This window comes from Cryptomeria japonica, chromosome 3, assembly GCF_030272615.1.
Source record: "Cryptomeria japonica chromosome 3, Sugi_1.0, whole genome shotgun sequence".
NCBI classification, from domain to species: Eukaryota; Viridiplantae; Streptophyta; class Pinopsida; order Cupressales; family Cupressaceae; genus Cryptomeria; species Cryptomeria japonica.
In genome coordinates this window covers 787,454,172-787,475,395 of record NC_081407.1, presented here as the reverse complement: position 1 = coordinate 787,475,395, position 21,224 = coordinate 787,454,172, and positions in this window count along the sequence as shown.

Genomic DNA, 21,224 nt, shown 5'->3' with positions numbered 1-21,224 from the left:
AGGACAGGCTCCTACTAGTACAAGGAAGAAGATGAGATGACAGTGTGTGTAGTTACTACCTTGGCTACACATCTACATATGTGAGATGGATTACTGCTACTAGTGTAAATAAAAAAATTGTTAGCAAAGGATTTTAATTCAAGAAGATGGAGTTCAGTGGATTAAGTGTCCCAGTGGAGATGTTGGTTTGGTATAGTAAACTGGTGAGTATAGTATGTTACCGATATGGACATTAACCAGTATTGTAGATTAGGTGAGACAATGTGTTCCAGGATCATTGCAGTGACTCTAATGGTATGGAGTGATGAAATTATGTCTTAGGTGATATTGGAGAAGCCCTGATTGACAATGTGTTGGTTCAGTAGCTAACCTTATATGGATGCAACATTTTGATTTAACCGGTTTAGTAGTAGACATGATGGTGATGTGGTCAAACAAGATCATGTCATAAGTTGTGATGGATGTCATGGAGCTGGAAGATCATTAGTAGATCATATATACTTAGCTCTACCATTATAAGGCATAGATTGGAGTTCTGTTTTAAGGTCTTGATAGACAAACAAGACCTGAGATCTATGGTTCAGGGGGAGTTCATAGCCTTATCTTTTGATCAGTATTAGACATGCTGAATAGATGGGGAGATCAAGTGTTTATGCTATAGTATCAGTATGTTTGAGACTTTGGAATGTGCTCATTGCTGCCTATTTGTGATTTCTTTCAGTGTCTATTCAATTTGTATTTAAGTGAAATCACAATTGGGCCACCGGGTGAAAGGACCAGTAGCCTGCTCTACCAAGAGAATAACCTACAAAGGAAGAGAAAAGTCCTCACTTAACCAGTTGTGAACAAAGAGGGAGAGTTACCTGCATTAGGGAAGAACATACATTTGATATCAAATAATATACAAGTGACATCAAATTAGTATCAGTGTCAGCATCAACAAGTGGTATCAGCTAATTGGTGTCATAATAACTGATAAGTCAATGTTGAAAGGATAGTAACAAACCGGTACTGAGAGGGGGGGGGTGAATCCATACAGACAAAAACACTTTCCTAAAACCGGTTTGTCTGCAGACACCGTGGTTTGGCAAACAAACAGTAACACTAGTCTTAAATAGAGTACAACTGGCAAAACCTAGAATAATTGAGACAAGCATAAATTAGTTGACACTTATCTTTTCATACAATCTAATACTTCATTTCCATTTCACCCTAATGCCTGAACAAGTAATCTATCATAAAAAATATATAAATAGCTGGATCAACATAATTTACCTTTAGACACAAATCACTTAAACCATCACATGAAAAAAACCACACATGACACAGATTTTTCACGTGGAAACCCAATTGGGAAAAACCACGGTGGGGATGAATACCCACAAGCTATTTTTGAACTCTTTAGAAGTTCACTCTATTAAGAGCCTTGTCTAGTTAAAGACTAATATAATAGGTTCTGTTAGGAACTGATCCTATTAGGGATCACTCGGTTAAGGGATGGCTAGAATACCCGGTTAAGGGTTAAACCCTGTTAAAGGTTACCTTGTTAGAGGATTTCAAGAACTCAATGGTTTTGAGTCACCCTATTAAAGGATTTACATCAACCTGGTTACAACTACCCTATTAAGGGATTTCCCAACTGTTGAAGTGGTTAGAGATCAATAGGTATTACAATGATCTAGTAACAACACTCAATGTCAATACAGATTTGCTTTAGCTCCTCTTCACCTTTTGCACTTACACTCTATAGGTATCACTTCTCTCCTTTAGTCTGGCAAGAATCACGTATCTCTTCACTTGGACACACACACACAACTTTTTCCAACAACCTCAGAAAGAAACACAACATTGACCTGATAGGAAACAGACAGGTCGAAAGCAAAACCCTAAACCCTAAGACATTTAGGTTAAGTATTTCAAACAATTCAATCTTGACCATTGAGCACATTGCATTAAATGCAACAGTCTTGAACTGATCTCAAGACATTGTCCATCATTCGTTTTCCACCGCTTTCATGGTGGCTGACAGCTCATCACGTATTTTCACCATTTACATACTTCGCACATTCCTGAGGTAGATAGGAGCAATCTCCTTCATGCGCACAAGGCTGACATGGCAACACAATCTGTTCTTCATTACAATACTAACTCATCACACAAAGTCATCATTTGAGTCACACAGGCTTGAAACAGTTCAACCAGAAACCCTGAAGTTCAGACTACCAATCGGTAGTCATACAAAGCTTTCATGTATCAGTTCCCATACCAACATGTCGGTTCACCTTGAAAAAACATACCACTTCACTTTGGCACATATACCAATTCACAATGTTATACCCGTTCTCGTTTTAGCATATTGACATCAATGACAACATACAATGTCATCATGTCCTCATACCAGTTCACATAATGCCAACAATCTCCCCCTTTGGCATTAATGGAAATATATAAAGGTATCTCTCCACTTCACATCTTCTCCCCCAATTTATGTAGATATCTTCTCTAGTTCATTTCTTCTCTCCCTTTCACATCAATGAAAAATTGGAGCCACAAGCTTCCTTGCTCCATTATCCTGCTCCCCTTGAGGAGTAGCATCCTTCAACACACCAATCCTAAAAATATTTGATAGTGTAATACCTGACTGATGTGGAGCACACACTTTTAGATCACCTCTTGAAGGGGCAATACCCCTAATTCACCTCTTAAGTAGGTAAATGTAGCCTTCGGGAGAGGCTTGGTGAATATGTCTGCTAACTGCTCCTTATTGGAAACATGTTCCAATAGAATTTCTTTGTACTGAACCTTTTTCCTTAAGAAATGATGCTTAAGCTCAAAATGCTTGGTTCTAGAATGTAAAACCATATTCATTGAAATATTGATAGCACTTTTGTTATCACAAAATATGATTACTGGTTCAGATACAAGAACTTTGAATCCATTTAGTACATGCTTCATCCAGATAGTCTGAGTGCAATTCATGAAAGCAACAACATACTCTGCTTCTTACTCATCCATGAGACTAGTCTACCACCGAGAAAGAATGTACCACCGGTTGTGATCTTCCAGTCGTCCACATTACCTGCCCAATCAACATCTGTGAATACTTTCAAGTTGAAATCATTGCTATATGGATACCACAATCCATAATCAATAGTTCCCTTCAGATACCTAAGAATCCACTTGACTACAACCAAGTGGGATTCTCTTGGACTTTTCTGGAACCTTGCAGTAATGCCAACTACATGTGCAATATCTGGTCTGCTATGCATTACATAATGCAACTTACCAATCATTGATTGGTATTCCTTCTCATTAACCAATGTCGAGTCATCCTCTTTGGATAGTTTACAACCAGTCACCATCGGTGTACCAACCGGTTTGCTATCTTCCATGTCAAAGGTCTTCAACACCACTTTGACATACTTGGACTGAGTGATAAAGATTCCATCTTTCATATGCTGAATCAATAGTCTAATGAAGAACTTAATCTCCCCTATGAGTGACATCTCAAACTCTTTCTTCATCTCATCTACAAACTCATGACTCATCTTGTCATCTCCACCAAAGATTATGTCATCAACAAATACTTCACAGATTAGAATCTGATCTCCTTCTGATTTCAATTAGATATTGCTATCTTCACTTGTTCTCTCAAATCCAATCTTCACAAGATGGGAATGTAGGAGTTCATACCATGCTCTAGGTGCCTATTGTAGACCATATAAGGCTTTATGTAGCCTACACACCATGTCACTATCTTCAGATAGGGTAAACCCATCTGGTTGCTCTATATACACCTCCTCTTCAAGTACACCATTTAGGAATGTAGATTTTACATCCATTTGATATACTTTGAATCCTTTAAAAGCTGCATATGCAAGAAGCATACGAACTCCTTCCAATATGGCTACAGGAGCAAAGGTTTCTCCACAATCTTCTCCTTCTTCTTGGGCACATCCTTTACACACCAGTCTGGCTTTGTTTCTAACCACTTCACCATCCTCATTCAGCTTATTTTTGAAAACCCATTTGGTGCCAATGACATTTTTATGCTTTGGTCTAGGTACCAAAGACCATGTGCCTTTCTTTTCTATCTAATCAAGTTCCTATTCCATAGCCTTGATCCAGTCTTCATCCCTATGTGCCTCTTTGAATGATTTATGCTCAAATTTGGAGATCATACATGATTTTTCTCTAACCTTTTTTCTTGTAAGGATTCCTGCATCCTTATCTCCTATGATCTTCTTAGGATCATGATTCAGCTTGACATACCGAGGAATGGTCTTGACAGATTCCTCTTTCTTTTCTTCTTCATCCTCTTCTCCATCAGTATCAGCATCTACATCTACCGATGTAGGAACATTGTTACTGGTACTTGGTTGACTGGCAACCGGTTCATTTACCGCTTGCTCCCTATCGATTTCCTCAGTTTTCTCAGAGGTTTCATCAACTCTCACATTGATGCTTTCCATTATTCTCTGAGTCCTATTATTAAAACACTTGAGAGCTTTTCTCTTGGTGGAATACCCTAGGAATATTCCCTCATCACATTTTGCATCAAATTTTCTCTGGTGTTCGCTCCTCTTGATGTAACATTTGCTACCAAATACTCTGAAGTATCTTACCACAAGAGTCTTTTCAGTCCAATAGTCATAAGGAGTTTTATCCTTACCTTTCTTCATGAGTACCTAGTTCATTGTGTAAACTGCAGTGCTCAGCGCTTCTCTCCAAAAGGTGTGAGCAACCTTTCCTTGAATCAGCATTGTTCTTGCTGCTTCAACCATAGTCTGATTATTCCTCTCTACTAGGCCATTCTACTGTGGAGTCTGGGGGGTAGATAGTTTCCTCTTGGTGCCATGTTCTTCACAGTACTGGTTGAATTCACTAGACGTGAATTCCCCTCCTTGATCAGTTCTAAGGCACTTGATCCTTTTATCGCTTTCCTTCTCCACTAATTCTCTGAAAGCTTTGAACTTTCCAAAAGCTTCAAAGTTATCTTTCAATAATGTGACCCACATCATTCTTGAGCAATCATCTATAAGAATCATAAAATACCTATCTCCCTACATGCTCCTAGTTTTCATAGGACCACACAAATCAGTATGCACAAGATCAAGTAAATTGTCTATAGTGAAAGATTTAACTTTAAAAGTTGAGGAAGAAATTTTCCTCAATTGACACTCTCTGCATAGAGGATTTTTTGGTTTGCTCAACACTGGCAATCCTTTGACTATCTTGATCTTACTATCCTTCACAATGTTATCAAAATTAACATGGTAGAGTCTCATATGCCATATCTAGCTATCATCAAACTTAGCCATAAGACAGGTACTGATATTTGCATTCAGCTAAAACAGGTTACCTTTGGTCTGCATACCAATGGCCACCAATTCACCATTCTTTCCTTTGATTTTGCACACTCCATTCTAGAATTCCAGAGTGAGACCACTATCATTCAGCTGGGTAACACTTAGAAGGTTGTGTCTGAGACCATCAACCCAATACACATTGTCAGCACTGCTCTTTCCATTCAAAGAGATGGACCCTCTACCTTTGACCATACATGGTGCATCATTACCAAAGTGAACCACACCAACATCATACTCTTCCAAGGACAGAAACTTGCTCTAGTCACCAGTCATATGGTGAGAACAACCACTATCAATAATCCACTCATTGGAATTATCAAAGTGGGAGACAAGAGCCTTCTTGTCTGACACATCTTCCTTGACAGCAACAAACACAATATCTTCATTTTCTTCATCTTTTGATTCCTCATCAGTGGCACCTTCATCAACTGCCACAAAATAGTTTCTCCAGTTTCCTCTATTGAATTTCTTGAACCTTTCCAATTTGTCCTTATTGTCACCATTAGGATATTTTACAGCAATATGTCCTATCTGGTTACAAGAAAAGCATTTCAAAGGGAGTTTACCTCTATATTTACCCATTCCCTTAGGAAGTCTCTTAGCAAGAAGAGCTTCAAATTCCATCAGAATCTCCTCATCATCCATTTCTATGGTCTATCTTGGTTCACCATTGGTGCTTGCTTCTTTGCCTTTTCTAGATGGTGTAGCTAATGCTCTAAAGGTTGATTCAGTCTTCTGCACACTACCATCAAAATTGTTTAACTCATAAGCAGTCACCTTTGCAATGATGGAGTCTAGGGATATCTTAGTCTTGTCTATTGACCTCAACTCCTGAATAGCTACAACCCTTATTGCATAGACTGGTAATAAGGATCTCAAGACTTTTCTTACAACAGTGGAGTCTTCTATTTTCCCTCTAGCACTCTTGATATCTCCAACAATGGTTTTGATTCTTATTCCATATTGTTGAATGGTCTCTCCTTCAACCATCTGCATGTCTTCAAACTTACCCCTAAGGCTATCTTCTTTAGCCTATTTTACATGCTCATCTCTGCCATAGATATTTTCAAGAGTATCCCATACATCTTTGGGATTTACTTTATCTTGGACATCAATAAACTCAATGTTAGATAAACTACTAATTAGGGCTTCCATGACTTGCCCATTCTCCCACATCTCTCTCTTTTGGTCATCGATGAGAGTACCGGTAGGGGAAACATAAGCATTCTCAACATAGCTCCAGTGTTGAGCACCCATGCTTTTGATGTATATCTTCATTCTATCTTTCCATATATTGAAATTATCTCTATTGAACTTTGGACCTTCTATCTTCATCATTAGACTAGGATCTTTTCCTCAAGTGGTTAAGCTTGTAACACAGAGGACCTGGAGGATGTTTTGATACCAATTGATAACTCAATGATGAACAGATAGTAACAAACTGGTACTGAGAGGGGGGGGGTGAATCTGTACAGACAAAAACACTTTCCTAAAACTAGTTTGTCTGCAGACACTGCGGTTTGGCAAACAAATAGTAACACCGGTCTTAAACAAAGTACAACTGGTAAATCCTAGAATAACTGAGACAAGCATAAACTGGTTGACACTTATCTTTTCATACAATCTAATACTTTATTTCTATTTCACCTTAGTACATGAACAGGTAATCTATCATCAAAAATATATAAATAGCTGGATCAACATGATTTACCTTTAGACACAAATTACTTAAACCATCACATGAAAAACACCACACATGACACAGATTTTTCACATGGAAACCCAGCTAGGAAAAACCACGATGGGGATGAATACCCACAAGCTATTTTTGAACTCTTTAGAAGTTTGCTTTGTTAGGAGCCTTGTCCAATTAAAGATTGATACAACTGGTTCTGTTAGGAACCAATCTTGTTAGGGATCACCCTATTAAGGGATGGCTAGAATACCTAGTTAAGGGTTAAACCCTGTTAAAGGTTACCTTGTTAGAGGATTTCAAGAACTCAATGGTTTTGAGTCACCCCGTTAAAGGATTTACAGCAAGTCGGTTACAGCTACCTTGTTAAGGGATTTCCCAACTGTTGAAGTGGTTAGAGATCAATAGGTATTACAATGATCTCGTAACATCACTTAATGCCAATGCAGATCCATTTTAGCTCCTCTTCACCTTCTGCACTTACACTATGTAGGTATCACTTCTCTCCTCTGGTCTGGCAAGAATCACGTATCTCTTCACTTGGATACACACACACAACTTTTGCCAACAACCTCAAAAAGAAACACAACATCGACCTTATAGGAAATAGATAGGTTAGAAGCAAAACCCTAAACCTTAAGACATTTAGGTTAAGCAATTCAAACGGTTCAATCCTGATCATTGAGCACATTGCATTAAATGTAACAGTCTTGAACCAATCTCAAGACATTGTCCATGATTCATTTTCCACTGCTTTGATGGCGACTGATAGCCCATCATGTGTTTTCACCATTTACATACTTCACACATTCCCGAGGTAGATAGGAGCAATCTCCTTCATGCGAGATCCTTCATGTGCACAAGGCTGACATGGCAACATGATCTGTTCTTTGTTACAATGCTAACTCATCACACAAAGTCATCGGTTGAGTCACATAGGCTTGAATCACTTCAACTGGAAACCCTGAAGTTGAGACTACCAACCAGTAGTCATACAACACTTCCATGTACTGATTCCCATACCAACATGCCGGTTCACCTTGAACAAACATACCACTTCACTTTGGCACATATACCGGTTCACAATGTTATAATGGTTCTCTTTTCAGCATATTGACATCAATGACAACATACAATGTCATCATGTCCTCATACTAGTTCACATAATGCCAACAATCTACTTACATTCCTAAGGGGGAGAAGATGCAGTCTGACCAACAGGTAAGTGAAATTCACTCACACACTTTTCTTCAATTGGTATCAGATTTGTATATACATTTGGATGCAGAGTATAATGGTCAAAGGGGGAAAAACAACCGATAAAAATTTCTATCAGTACCCTTTGTCAATGTTGTCAAAGGGGGAGAGAAAACATGTAGTATACCAGATACTACATGTGTTGACATCAATGCCAAAGGGGTAGATTGTTAGCATTGATGTCAACCATTATAGCATGTTACTAGTATAGCTTTTCACTGGTAACTATACGATGTCAACCAGCATTGTGGTCATTGGAGTCACCGGTATATAGTTAGTATCAACTACTGAGTGATATGTTGGCAGTGTGTTGTTACCAATTGGTAAGCATGTGATCGGTAAGATAGCAAGGTTGAACCAATGGAGAAATTGTAGAAACTGGTATGTAGTTTGATGTCAGACAACAAGACTCCCACCAGATAAAGATGTTGTCACAAGATGAAGAGAAGGACAGAAACTATGCTGCTACAAGTTATTAAGGTACACAAAGGGGATGTCTATTGAGTTATGTGCCTGATTGAAGATGTATTTTCTCTATGTTAGCAAAGTCATATTAGTGCTATACTGGAAGCAGGGAAAGCAATGTAATGTCAACTGGTTCCCACCAATTGTTGGCCTCCAGATGATTGAAGGCATAATACCTGTAGACACCTAAAAATGGTCAACGCTTGCGGAGTCATGCTTTAACACTTGCGCATTGCCTCATTTTAGGTTTTTGCGTCGCATTAACATTTCTCCTATGATTCGCACTTGATCTTTATCATTTTCAAGCATCGAGTCATTCTTCTACATTCTTCATTCATCTCGTATTCAAATTTGATCTTGTTGACAACATTATCTAGTCATGATTTTGATCGATCTTATTTTGTTGCATCAATGTGCGTGCTAATTTGTCATCATTTTGGACATCGTCAATCCTAATTAGGGTTTTCTCCTCCTATCAATCTTGCAATCTATTTGTCATCGATTTTTGTCTTATCATCAATCTTATCATTTCGGACATCGTCAATCCTAATTAGGGTTTTGTCCTCTTTTCAATCTTATCATCTGACGATCGGTTTATCAATCTTGTCATTTTGCAATCTATTTGTCATCGATTTTTGTCCTCTTTTCAATCTTGTCATTTTGCGACCGATTTGTCATCGATCGTGGTCATTTTCAATCTTGTCATTTTGCAATCTATTTGTCATCGATTCTTGTCCTTTTGTCAATCTTGTCATTTTGTGACCGATTTGTCATCGATCGTTGTCTGTCTCAATTATGTCAATTTGGATCAATTTGTCATTGTTCCTCATCAATTGGCGCATTTCTCAACCAAATCGTTTATCACATTGGTCATTTATCAATTCAAAATCATGACATTAATTATCTTCAATCAGGACCTAATTGTCATTCTCGCATTGCTAATTCATCTTCTAGGGTTTTATGATTTAATCATTTAACCTTGTGTGTCATTTCTCTCTCTAGGATTAAATAATTTATTTTATTTATCCTAAGTCTTCTCATTACAATTAAATATTCATTTAATTGGCTAATTATTCCTCTTTTTGTGAATTAATTAATAAATGACAAATTATTAATTAATTTACCTAATTTCCTATTTTCCATCAATTTCTAATTCCTAATTTTCATCAATTTCATTTTTTTAATTTCTTAATTCAATTTCCTCCTATTTCATCTCCTAATTCCATGGGAATGACATTTCAATTTGTCATAATTTGTCATAATTGACAATCAATCAATTTTGACATAGAATGTGTCATATTTTGTCATAAATTATCAATCAACAAATTTTGCATAGAAAGTGCATAATTTGTCATATTGATTTGCAATTTCCATTTGAATTGGATCATGCTAATCTTGTCATCTCTCCAATTCTTCTATAAATTGGATGATCTTCATCAATCAAGGCTAATTAATAATCCTTAATTAGACTATCAAATTTATGCTTCTAGTACTCTTGATCAATAATCAATGTCCATCTTGCTTTCAATTGTGTGTGTGCACTTGTAGGTGAGATCCACAATCTAACCATTTGAAGAGGAAAGAAGAACAATGGAGCCGCATGAAGGAGCATTCAAGTCATGTCTATGGTTTGCATAGTCTTTCATTTTTGAATGCTTTTATTTCATGTCTCTATTGAGTGTTGTTTAGGATTAGATCATTACATTTTGTGTTTTTGTGATTAAACTAATGTCTAGTGTTTTGATATATTTGCATGTGATGATTTCCTAAATCCTAATGTACATTAATTGGTGAACCCGACATGAAAACTAACCTTCTAATCCCTTTACTATGTTTTTGAGTGCTTTGAGGTTGATTTGCAGGTCAGAAAAACCCAAAAATAGGGTCGTGCAGGGTATTCTGGAGACTTTTGCGCCTGTGTAAGACAACTTGTGCCTGTGTTGAGCATTTTGCACTTGTGTAGGGGACATTCTGTGCTTGTGTCAGACATTCTATGCCTATGTCATGAGTTCTGTGCCTGTGTAAAGTCTAGAACAGAGGTAAAAAAAATGCAGTGTTTACTTGAAATTTGTTGTGTTTTTGCATTTTGTTTTTTGTGCTTTGGATTTTGGTACTAATTATCTATGCAGAATCTTGGCATATGCATGGCAAAGACTACAAATCAAACTACTAACATGTTTTATGCAGATTCAATAGTCAAAGACAACAAATCAAACCTCTAACTTGGGTTTTGCAGGTTGCCTTGGAGAAACAACCAAACTTTGTGTTTGTGTTTTTTAATTAGGCACTTAGTGATTTCTAAATAGGTTGGAATAAACGTGTTTGTGCTTTGATCATTGAGTGTGACATTGGAGTAGGAGAGTATGCTCTCATCCTTCTTAGGGTGATCAGAAATCCAGATCTTCGATACCATGCTCGTGTCTTTGATTGTGTGTCTCCTTTAGAGGGCCTGCCTTCCCGACCACTTTTCTTTTGCAAGCAAGTGATAATCGTGAGAAGGGAACGACCCAAAGTGAGTACGGCTAGAATTCCTTGGCATTCTAACTCACTATAAAAAAAATACCCAATGAGCGAAAGCTTTGAAGGAAGTGTTACGTGGGAATTGCAGATACTTGTGAAGTGATGACCCTTGAACTCTTTCTCATATCAACATCTAAGTAGGGCCTCTTGGTCTAAATCATGCTTGCGTGACTACATTTGTTTGGTATCTTGATGGGCTTAATGTCTCAATCACGCTTGCGTGACATCAAGGAGTAATGCTTAACAGAAATCCTTACTACATACCTTGTTTTTAGAGGCCAAAAAACCCTTCTAGTTGCTTGAGAAGGACAAGTTCAGATACTTGGAAGAGATACTAAGTTCGCCATGGGGAGATTTCCATGGGGACTGATGCTTGGCTGCCCTGAGAAGTGAGTGTCGTGGAGGGGAGCCCATGGGGTCAAGCATCTATGTATTCTCCTTGAATCTCATAATGAGTCTACCTCTCAAGTACCTAATGTCTTTGCCTACCATAAGAAATGTGGAAATGAGCATGATTGTCTTGATTCTAAGTTGTAATATCTTGTATTCTTTGCTTGTCAAAAGTTGAATTGCATCCCATTTCAAAAAGAAAAACAAATTGATCTAACATAAGATTAAGCACAAGAGACATTCATCCAACAAAAATTCAACAAGATTCAAAGATCATCTTCCTAAAGTATGGTTATCCAACATTGTTCAAAAACTTGTCTCAACATTTATGTCACTTACATTTAGGTTCATTCTAGGTTGCATTTTGCAAAATTTATTGTCAAGTACCAAGGTTAGATTTCACCTAAGTCATACTCCTTTGCATATCAATAGGGGTCATCCATTTTGCATGTGTCCTCTTGCATTAAAGTCATACCATTGTCATACATTCATATTTGCATACTCTAAGTCTCTTCATTAAGCTTAAATCATTATCATATCATAGAAATTGTCCCTTTGCATATAGTGTCAAAACTAGGTCTTGTCATACTTGAGTAATCCAAATCTTTGATAAACCCTAAGTCATTGTTAAGAAGTCTAGACCTTATCAAATCTTTTGTCCTTTTGTCATTAATATCATTTCGTCAAACCTAGCTTAGTATCCAAGCATATAGGGGAGATATTGTCATCTTGTCCTTTGTCAATTAAGTCCTTTTGTCCTTTGAGGTCTAGACATCATTTCAATTTCCTAAAGGGCTCTTTTAGATATGCATTCATAAGTTTGTCAAAATCTTCAAAAACAACCAAAAACATAGATTGCATTTTCATCTATTTAGTTTGCATTTAGTTGCATATCATATATTATCCTTGAAAAATTCCAAAAAAAAACATTGCATAAGTGACATGCCTATTGAGACAAGATCAAGATCTAAGAAGATGAGTGAACCAATGTATCAACCCATGGACAACATAGCAAATTCGCAGTTTCAAACTAGTCAAACAGTGCAAGTTGAAGGTTCATCAAACACATCTCTACCACCATATGGAATGGTTCAACTTGGACCACCACCATTATATGAACCAGTGTTTGTACCTATGAAACCAGGACATGGGAGTGTCCCACCAACTCCAAGAGGAAATGCACCTTTCAACTGGAATCAGCCCAACTTGCAACATGAAATACAAACATTGTATGAAGAACCAACTCTCTCACAAGGATTTGGTTTAGATCAAGGCATTCACCAAGAAACAAATCCAAATATCCAACCAGACTCTTCATCCGATTCTGATGATTCAGATGATGTTGACATGTTCCTTCAAAATCCAAAGATAACAAAAAAGATGGATAAGTTCTTGAGTAAGGTCTTTAAGATATTTCCACAAAAATATCTTAACATGATGAGTAATGTGACCTCTTCAAGCGAACAAGTCAATGTGCAAAAACAACAAAGTGGTGAGTTGTTAAGTTTCTCTCCGCATCCAACTGAAGAAAATGTGCAATCTGAAACTTAGCCTACCTTAATGAGTAAACGTGCTTCAAAGGCATTGATAGTGACTATTCCTCAAAAGTCACCATTTGAGACAATAAATAATCCACTATTCAATGTAACACCTGCAACACAAGATCAAACAAGGACCACGAAAATATTGACAAATATCCCTCAACAAGAAGTATTTCCTAATATGCATAAAATTGGATCAACATCTAAGATGTAGGAAAGCTTCATGACTGGAATGCCTGATATCAATAATGTCCAAAGCAATTCCACGATGCAAAAAAGTTCTTATGTCCTGTTAAATTCAGTATATCTGCCAAACACTATTGCGACAGATCCTTCGATAATGGCGACACAAAGAGTTATAGATAGTGGTTTGTACCAACAACAATTTTTGCAACGATTGAATAATATACAAAAAGTGCAATCGAATGTACAAACAAGCAATGTACAACAAAAACAAGTTCGCATACGACAACAAATTGCAGCACCTTCGGCACCATTACAAGTTAACGCAAACTTGCAACCATCACAATGGATTGGACAAGCAACACAGGAAGATAATGCAAGTGCCATACCCCATCCTAAGGAGAAGCAACAAAAACCATCTAAACAAAGTTTTTTACAATTGATGGGATATACACCATGACAACAATTGGCACAAAGTCAACAAATTCCTATTTGTCAGCCTCAACACCAACATGTGCTACAATATGTGCCAAGGCAAACAAGCTATCCTACTTCACAACCGCAAGTGGCGCCTATGCAATATCAACAACCTACTCAATTGCAATATCAACCTAGGCTCCAAGAAGCACAACAACAAGGTCAATATCAAGGCATAGCACAACCGCAACAACAAGAGATGTACCAAGAACTTTATATGCCGAAAACACCAAAAATGCCCATTGTAGAGTATCAACAACCGATCGGAAATGCGATATATCAACAAAGAATACCAACTGGGATTAATGATGGACCTCTAAAATCTGATACAATTGAGCAACAACTTGAGAAGTTGCAACAAAAAGTTGATGCATTAGAAACTAAAGGAACAAAGAAGTTGTATATAGATCAAGATTTATGTCCTAATCCATTTGACAAGAGTGTATACATGCCTCCATTCCCTAAGCATTTTGAGGCACCTAACTTTGAGAAATATAAAGGGAATGGCAATCCAAAAGATTATATTCGAGCATTTTTTGCGGCATGTACGGAAGTGAGCTATGAGGAGACATATTTAATGCGATTATTTGCATGAAGTCTCACGGGACAAGCCATGGATTGGTATTCACATTTGCCAGGAAATATAAAGACTTGGTCGGAGTTGGCTCAAAAGTTTTTATCTCATTTTGCGTTCAATATTGACAGTGACGTGACTATGTCAGATTTATGCAACACCAAGAAAAAGCAAGGTGAACCATTAGTGACTTTCTTGCAACGCTGGTGAAGCTTGTATAGTTGTTCTTCTCTCAATATACTTGAAGAATAGCAAGTGAATCTATTTATCCAGAATTTGGTCCCAGAAATGATGTATGAGCTAAAATTGAAAAGTCCTAGTACTATAGAGAAACTCATTAAGAAAGGAATGAGCATTGAAATGGCTCTTGTAGCTAAAGGAATTATCAAGCTCAATAAAGATAATGATAACACAAATTATTCAGGGGACAGAAACAGATTTTGGTATAAGAACAAGAATGTCACTAATGATGGTGTTGTTGATGCGAGAGCGGTGAATGCAAATCAACCCCCATTCACAATCAAGAAATTGAGTGTTCCTAACATGTCAACTATGGAACCAAATCAAGCACCAATGAGCAATGTTACTCAACAGCCGCAATATCAACAACATGCTCAATAGCCGCAATATCAACAACATGCTCAACAACAGCATGCTCAACAATATAATCAACAACAAGGCCAACAACAAAATCAACAACGCAAACCCTTTTGATCGCGGGATGGACCCCCTCGATAGTTTACACCATTGGGAGAGCCTATCGAATCAGTAATGAAGCAATTAATACAAGCGAAATTTATCAAGCTACCAGATATTAAGGCAGAACCAGTAGTAAAGCCGCATTGGTGGAATGATAATGCATACTGTGAGTATCATCGGTCCAAAGGACATAAAACTGCTTCATGTTTTCAATTAAAACATATGATTCAAGATTTATTAGAGCAAGGAGTAATTGAGGTAGATCCACCCCATCCGACCTCCAACACTGATCATACCATTTTCAAAACTCCTTTGCTAGATCATGACAAGGGTAAAGCGTCTTCTTCCAACTCTACTCAAACGACCAATTATGCAAATACCGGTTATCACAATGTTATTAATTGTTTTCATGCATCAAATGAGTATGTTTCCACCTTGAGAATAAAAGGACAAGATCCTTCTTGCACGGTCACCACTCATCGATCCAAAATAATCTTGAAAGGAGCTCCTATGGCTCCTCCCAAACCAACTCCTGCAAGTCAGTATAATCTTTTGGATCATCTAGGAAAAACACCTACACAAATATCCATTTTAGAGTTGTTGAAAATGTCTCCCATGCATCGTGCAGTCCTAGATAAAGCTTTGATTGAGTCCACTGTCCTGACAGATATTGATGTTGACCAATTTCAAGCGCGGATTGGACATTTAGCTGTTTCCCAAAGTGTCACATTTTTTGATAGTGATATCTCACCTGATAAGCTCCCCCATAATGATCCTTTGCACCTTGAAGTCTTTGTCCATAATTGTAAAATCCGATGAGTCTTGATAGATGGCAGAGCAGGTCTTAACATTTGTACCTTGAGAGTGGTCATTGGCCTTGGATATACAGAAAATGACATTGATGCTTCCAAAAGAATAACAATCAAAGCATATGATGATGCTAAATGCCCATCCAAAGGGATAATTACATTGCCTATCAGAGTTGGTCCAGTGATGGAAAACACTTTCCTACAAGTCCTAGACCTTGATCTCCCTTATAATATGATTCTTGGCCTTCCATGGATCCATGCAATGAAGGCAGTTCCATCCACCTATCATCAATGTCTAAAATATCCTTACAATGGAACTGAGATAACAATTCCAAGAGATCCTAATCCATTTCAGTTCTGTGCTACCTTAAAGGATACTCCTCAGCAGCAAGTCCCAGTCAATAGAGAAGCCAAATCAGATGGTTATGTGGATCCCAATGCATTGTTAGATGCTGTCAAAGGAAAACTGAAGATACAGGACCAAGGGTGTGGAGAATATTCAATGGGCCAAACATTCCTCATCGGGAATTTGCCAATATCTCCAAAATCATATGGAAAACCGCATTTATTGCAAAAGGAACCCAAGGTCATTATTCAATATCAGCCTCCCACTACATTTGCAAGATGGGGAGAACTTGACAAAGAAATTGTAGATGATGATGTCATAGATTGGCTCTATAAAGATCCAACTGAAACCCCACCTATCAAGTTGCCAGTGGAATTGTATGGTAAACAATTTACTATGCTGCAAAAGAAAGGATATGATGGCTACAGTGGCTTAGGCCTGAACAACAATGGAAGGCTAGAACCTGTCATACCCAAGAGGTGACCCCCAACTTTAGGGTTAGGTTTTGTACCGTTACGAATTGGATCCACATCTACCAAAATGTCCACGTGTCGAAAAGGGCATGATTCTGACGATGAAATAACACCTGAGGATACCCGACCCGAGACTGATTCTAATGAATGGGAGTGGAGTTCTTTTTCTTCTAGCTCCTATGCCCTTGACAATATCTTCATTGACCCTAATAATTTGCCTATGGAAGACAAACATGAAATAACTCCTCTTCCTAAAACATGTCCTCATGCTTGGATAGAGTCATTTTGGGATCCAAGCTTCGAATCCGATACAAGCAGTTTAGATAGTGACACCACAGATGTTCACATTTTTACCATATCAGCCCTCTCTATCCTTACAATCGATGATGACATGCCCCCTCATTTATCCCCAGCTTATCCAATATGACCAACAAGAACCGCTCACATTGGACTATTTTCAAAATGACGAAGCAATTGCAGAACTCCTGGGACTACGAGAAGGCATACCACAAGGCGATCATAAGGCAGGATTTTCTATTGACCTGGATTCCATAGCATATTTTGGGGAGTCAACTCCCTCTTCCAGTCATGAAAAAGAAAAAGAAAAAGAAAAAAACCAAAAGAATAGATCTTTGAGTGAAAACCGTAAGGCACTCTCTGATCATACAAAAGTAAAAATAAAAGACGTACCTGCGGGTGAAAACCTTTCTGAGGCGGCCAAAGGTGGAAGAGTGGACGTACCCCTATCAATTCAGGATAAATCAACACTGCTTGTGGAGATGACCGAGGAAATCAATCTAGGAACACCTGAGAACCCTAAGGTCATTCATTTTGCTGCCTCTCTATCAAAACAAGAGAAGAAAATTTTTATCAATTTCTTTCTGGAGAAGAAGATCAGCTTTGTGTGGTCTTATGCAGATATGCCTGCCCTTGATCTAGAGTTAGTCCTTCATCATTTGCCATTGAAAGCAGATGCCAAGCCCATTAAACAAAAGCTTAGAAAGATGCATCCTTAGGTGGCTCTTTTGGTCAAAGTGGAATTGAAAAAATTACTAGATGTGGGCTTCATCAGACCCATTGATTATGCAGACTGGATTTCAAATCTAGTACCAGTTAGCAAAGTAACTGGGGGCATCAGAATCTGCACAGATTTTAGGGACCTCAATAAAGCATGCCCTAAGGATGATTTTCCATTGCCAAACATAGACATCATAGTGGACATGACGGCTGGATATGAGATGCTTTCATTAATGGATGGTTTCTTTGGCTACAACCAAATTCGCATTGCTCCCGAAGATCAGCATAAGATAGTATTCACCTATGCTTGAGGCACCTATTGCTGGAATGTGATGCCCTTCAGCCTTAAAAATGCAGGCGCAACATATCAAAGAGCAATGACGACAAACTTTCATGATTTCATGCATACTTTGATGGAGGATTATGTTGATGACTTGTTATGCAAATCTGTTACCAGAGATAGTCATCTAGCCATCTTGGGCCCAATCTTTGACAGAATGGAGACCTACAAACTCAAGCTCAATCCAAAGAAGTGTGTCTTTGGTGTTATAGCTAGAAAATTACTCGGATACATTGTTTCTCACTGAGGCATTGAGGTCAACCCCACCAAGGTCAAAGCAATAATGGATATGCCTCCACCTTCAAACCTCCGGCAATTAAGAAGTCTGCAAGGAAAGCTCCAGTCAATTCATCGCTTCATAGCTCAGTTGGCTGACAAATGTCATCAATTCCAACATCTACTGCACAAAGGTGTCGCTTTTAAATGGACTAAGCAATGTCAATCAGCCTTTCAAGCTCTCAAAGACTATTTGTTGTCACCGCCTATTCTAATGCCTCCTATAGAAGGAAAGCCCTTTTTATTGTATATCTCTGCAACTGAAACAACATTAGGAGTTCTCTTGGCTCAACAAGATGAGAATGGCAAAGAAAGAGCTATTTATTATATCAGCTAGACACTGGTTGGTTATGAATTAAATTATTCAACTATTGAGAGGGCATGCTTAGCAGTGGTATTTGCAACACAAAAGCTCTGACATTATATGCTAAGCCACCAAACATTGTTGGTTGCAAAAATTGATCCCTTAAAATATTTTCTTAGCCGAGCAGCTTTGACAGGTCGCCTAGCAAAATGGGTCATGATTCTCAGTGAATTTGACATTGAGTATATGGAGCGAAAGGCGATAAAAGGACAAGTCATAGCAGATCAACTTGCAGACGCTCCTATTTCTGACGATCATCCCATGTTGACTGATTATCCAGATGAATCAATCTTTGCTCTCACACCATCTAATGAATGGAAGTTATACTTTGATGGATCCCATACCAAGTTCGGGTCCGAAGCCGGTATTTTGTTTGTCACCCCTCAAGGTGATGCTATTCCAAAGTCCTACAGAATAACTTTCCATTGTACCAATAATATTGCAGAGTATGAAGCACTGGTCACAAGACTTTGAGTAGTAGTCCACTGGAACATCAAGCATTTGCAAGTCTATGGAGATTCTCAATTAGTCATCCAACAAGTCAATGATGACTACGAAACCAAAGATGAAAAGCTTATTCCCTATAAGCACATGGTAGATTTCTTCAAGACAAAATTCATAGCTATCCATTTCAGTCAAGTGCCAAGAATGCAAAACAAGTTGGCAGATGCAATGGCTACAATCGCTTCCATGTTGAATATGCCTCATAATATGGACAAGTGTGAATTCTTGGTCGAACAATTGCTAGTCCCCTCTTTTGACATTCCAACAGCTGATGTGATGTGTGTTCTTGTTGGTCCCAACTCCCCGTGGTACAATGACGTATATCAGTATTTGAAATCCCAAACCTTACCACCTAACCTTTCCACGAACCAACGCCGAGCCTTTATCTGACAAATAGCCAAATATGTCATCATCGCCGACACCCTTTACAGTTGTTCCTTTGACCATACCCTCCTCAGGTGTTTGGATTCTGACAAAGCACAAATGGCTTTACATGAGGTTCATGATGGTATATGTGGGGGCCATTTCAATGGTCTTAGCTTAGCCAAAAAGTTGATTCGTGCTGGGTATTATTGGCCTACTCTAGAAAAAGATCTTCATGATTTTGTTAAAACGTGCTACAAGTGCCAGATCCATGGAAATTATATTCATGCACCAGCTCAAGAGCTTCATTTTGTTATATCTCCATGGCCCTTTTCTCAGTGGGGATTGGATCTTATCGGCAAGATTCACCCAACATCTGCAAATGGACACAAGTTCATTCTTACAGCTACAAAATATTTTACCAAATGGATCGAGGCTATCCCCATGACTTATATCACTGGTGTCCAAATTTTAAAATTCTTGTTGAACTATATCATATGCAGATATGGGGTACCCCTTGCCATAGTCACTGATAATGGTCGCCCCTTCAAGAATAAAGATGTTAAAGAGCTTTGTGAAAAATTTCATATTCAACACCGTTTCTCCAGCCCATACTATCCACAGGGTAACGGTCAAGCTGAAGCATCAAATAAAACCATTATCAAGATCCTAAAGAAAGTTGTCAATGACGCTGGTCGAGATTGGCACATACAGTTAAATCCATCACTATGGGCCTATCGCACTTCTATCCGCACCCCTACTGGTGCAACACCTTATTCCTTGGTGTATGGTGCGAAAGCCATTTTACCTTTGGAAGTCGAGATTCCTTCCTTGAGGGTTTCCTTGCAACACCTGATTGATGATGAGACACACAGAGTCTCTCGACTGCATCAACTTGAGATGTTAGATGAGAAACATCAGATAGCTCTGACACATTTGCAAGCATATCAAAACTGTCTCCATTGCTCTTATAATAAGAAGGTCAAAGGGCGACACTTCAAAGTGGGAGAGCTGGTTTTAAAGGCAAATCCCAAGAATGCACAGTCTACTGACATCATCAAGGGCAAGTTTGAACCTAATTGGGTTGGGCCTTTCATAGTAACTACAGCCTATGGCTCGGGGGCATATTAGCTTGCGACTCTAGAAGGTGAACCTCTGTCTGATCCTATCAATAGCATGCATCTTCGCAAATACTGGGCATAGTTTTCTGTTAGATATTTCTTCAAATATGATCCTGAAAAAATACAAAAAAATGAAAAAAGCAAAAAAATACAAAAAAATGACAAAAATCAAAAAAGTGAAAAAAAGAAAAAGAAGAAAAAGCAAAAAAAGTAAAGAGTAAAAAATGATTCGCCCTCTAGTGAAAACTTGGCAAACAGGCGCTTTGGGCAAGTACCATGGTGAAAACCTGGCAATCAGGCGCCATGAGTAATGAGATTATTGCTCTGTCATCTATCATGACTTCTAGCTATGCTTTCTCTCGGCCGGTTTATCATGCCTATATTTGTCTCGACCCAATGTTCTGTTCCAGGCCTGTTATTGGTCAACATCACTGTCTTGCCTA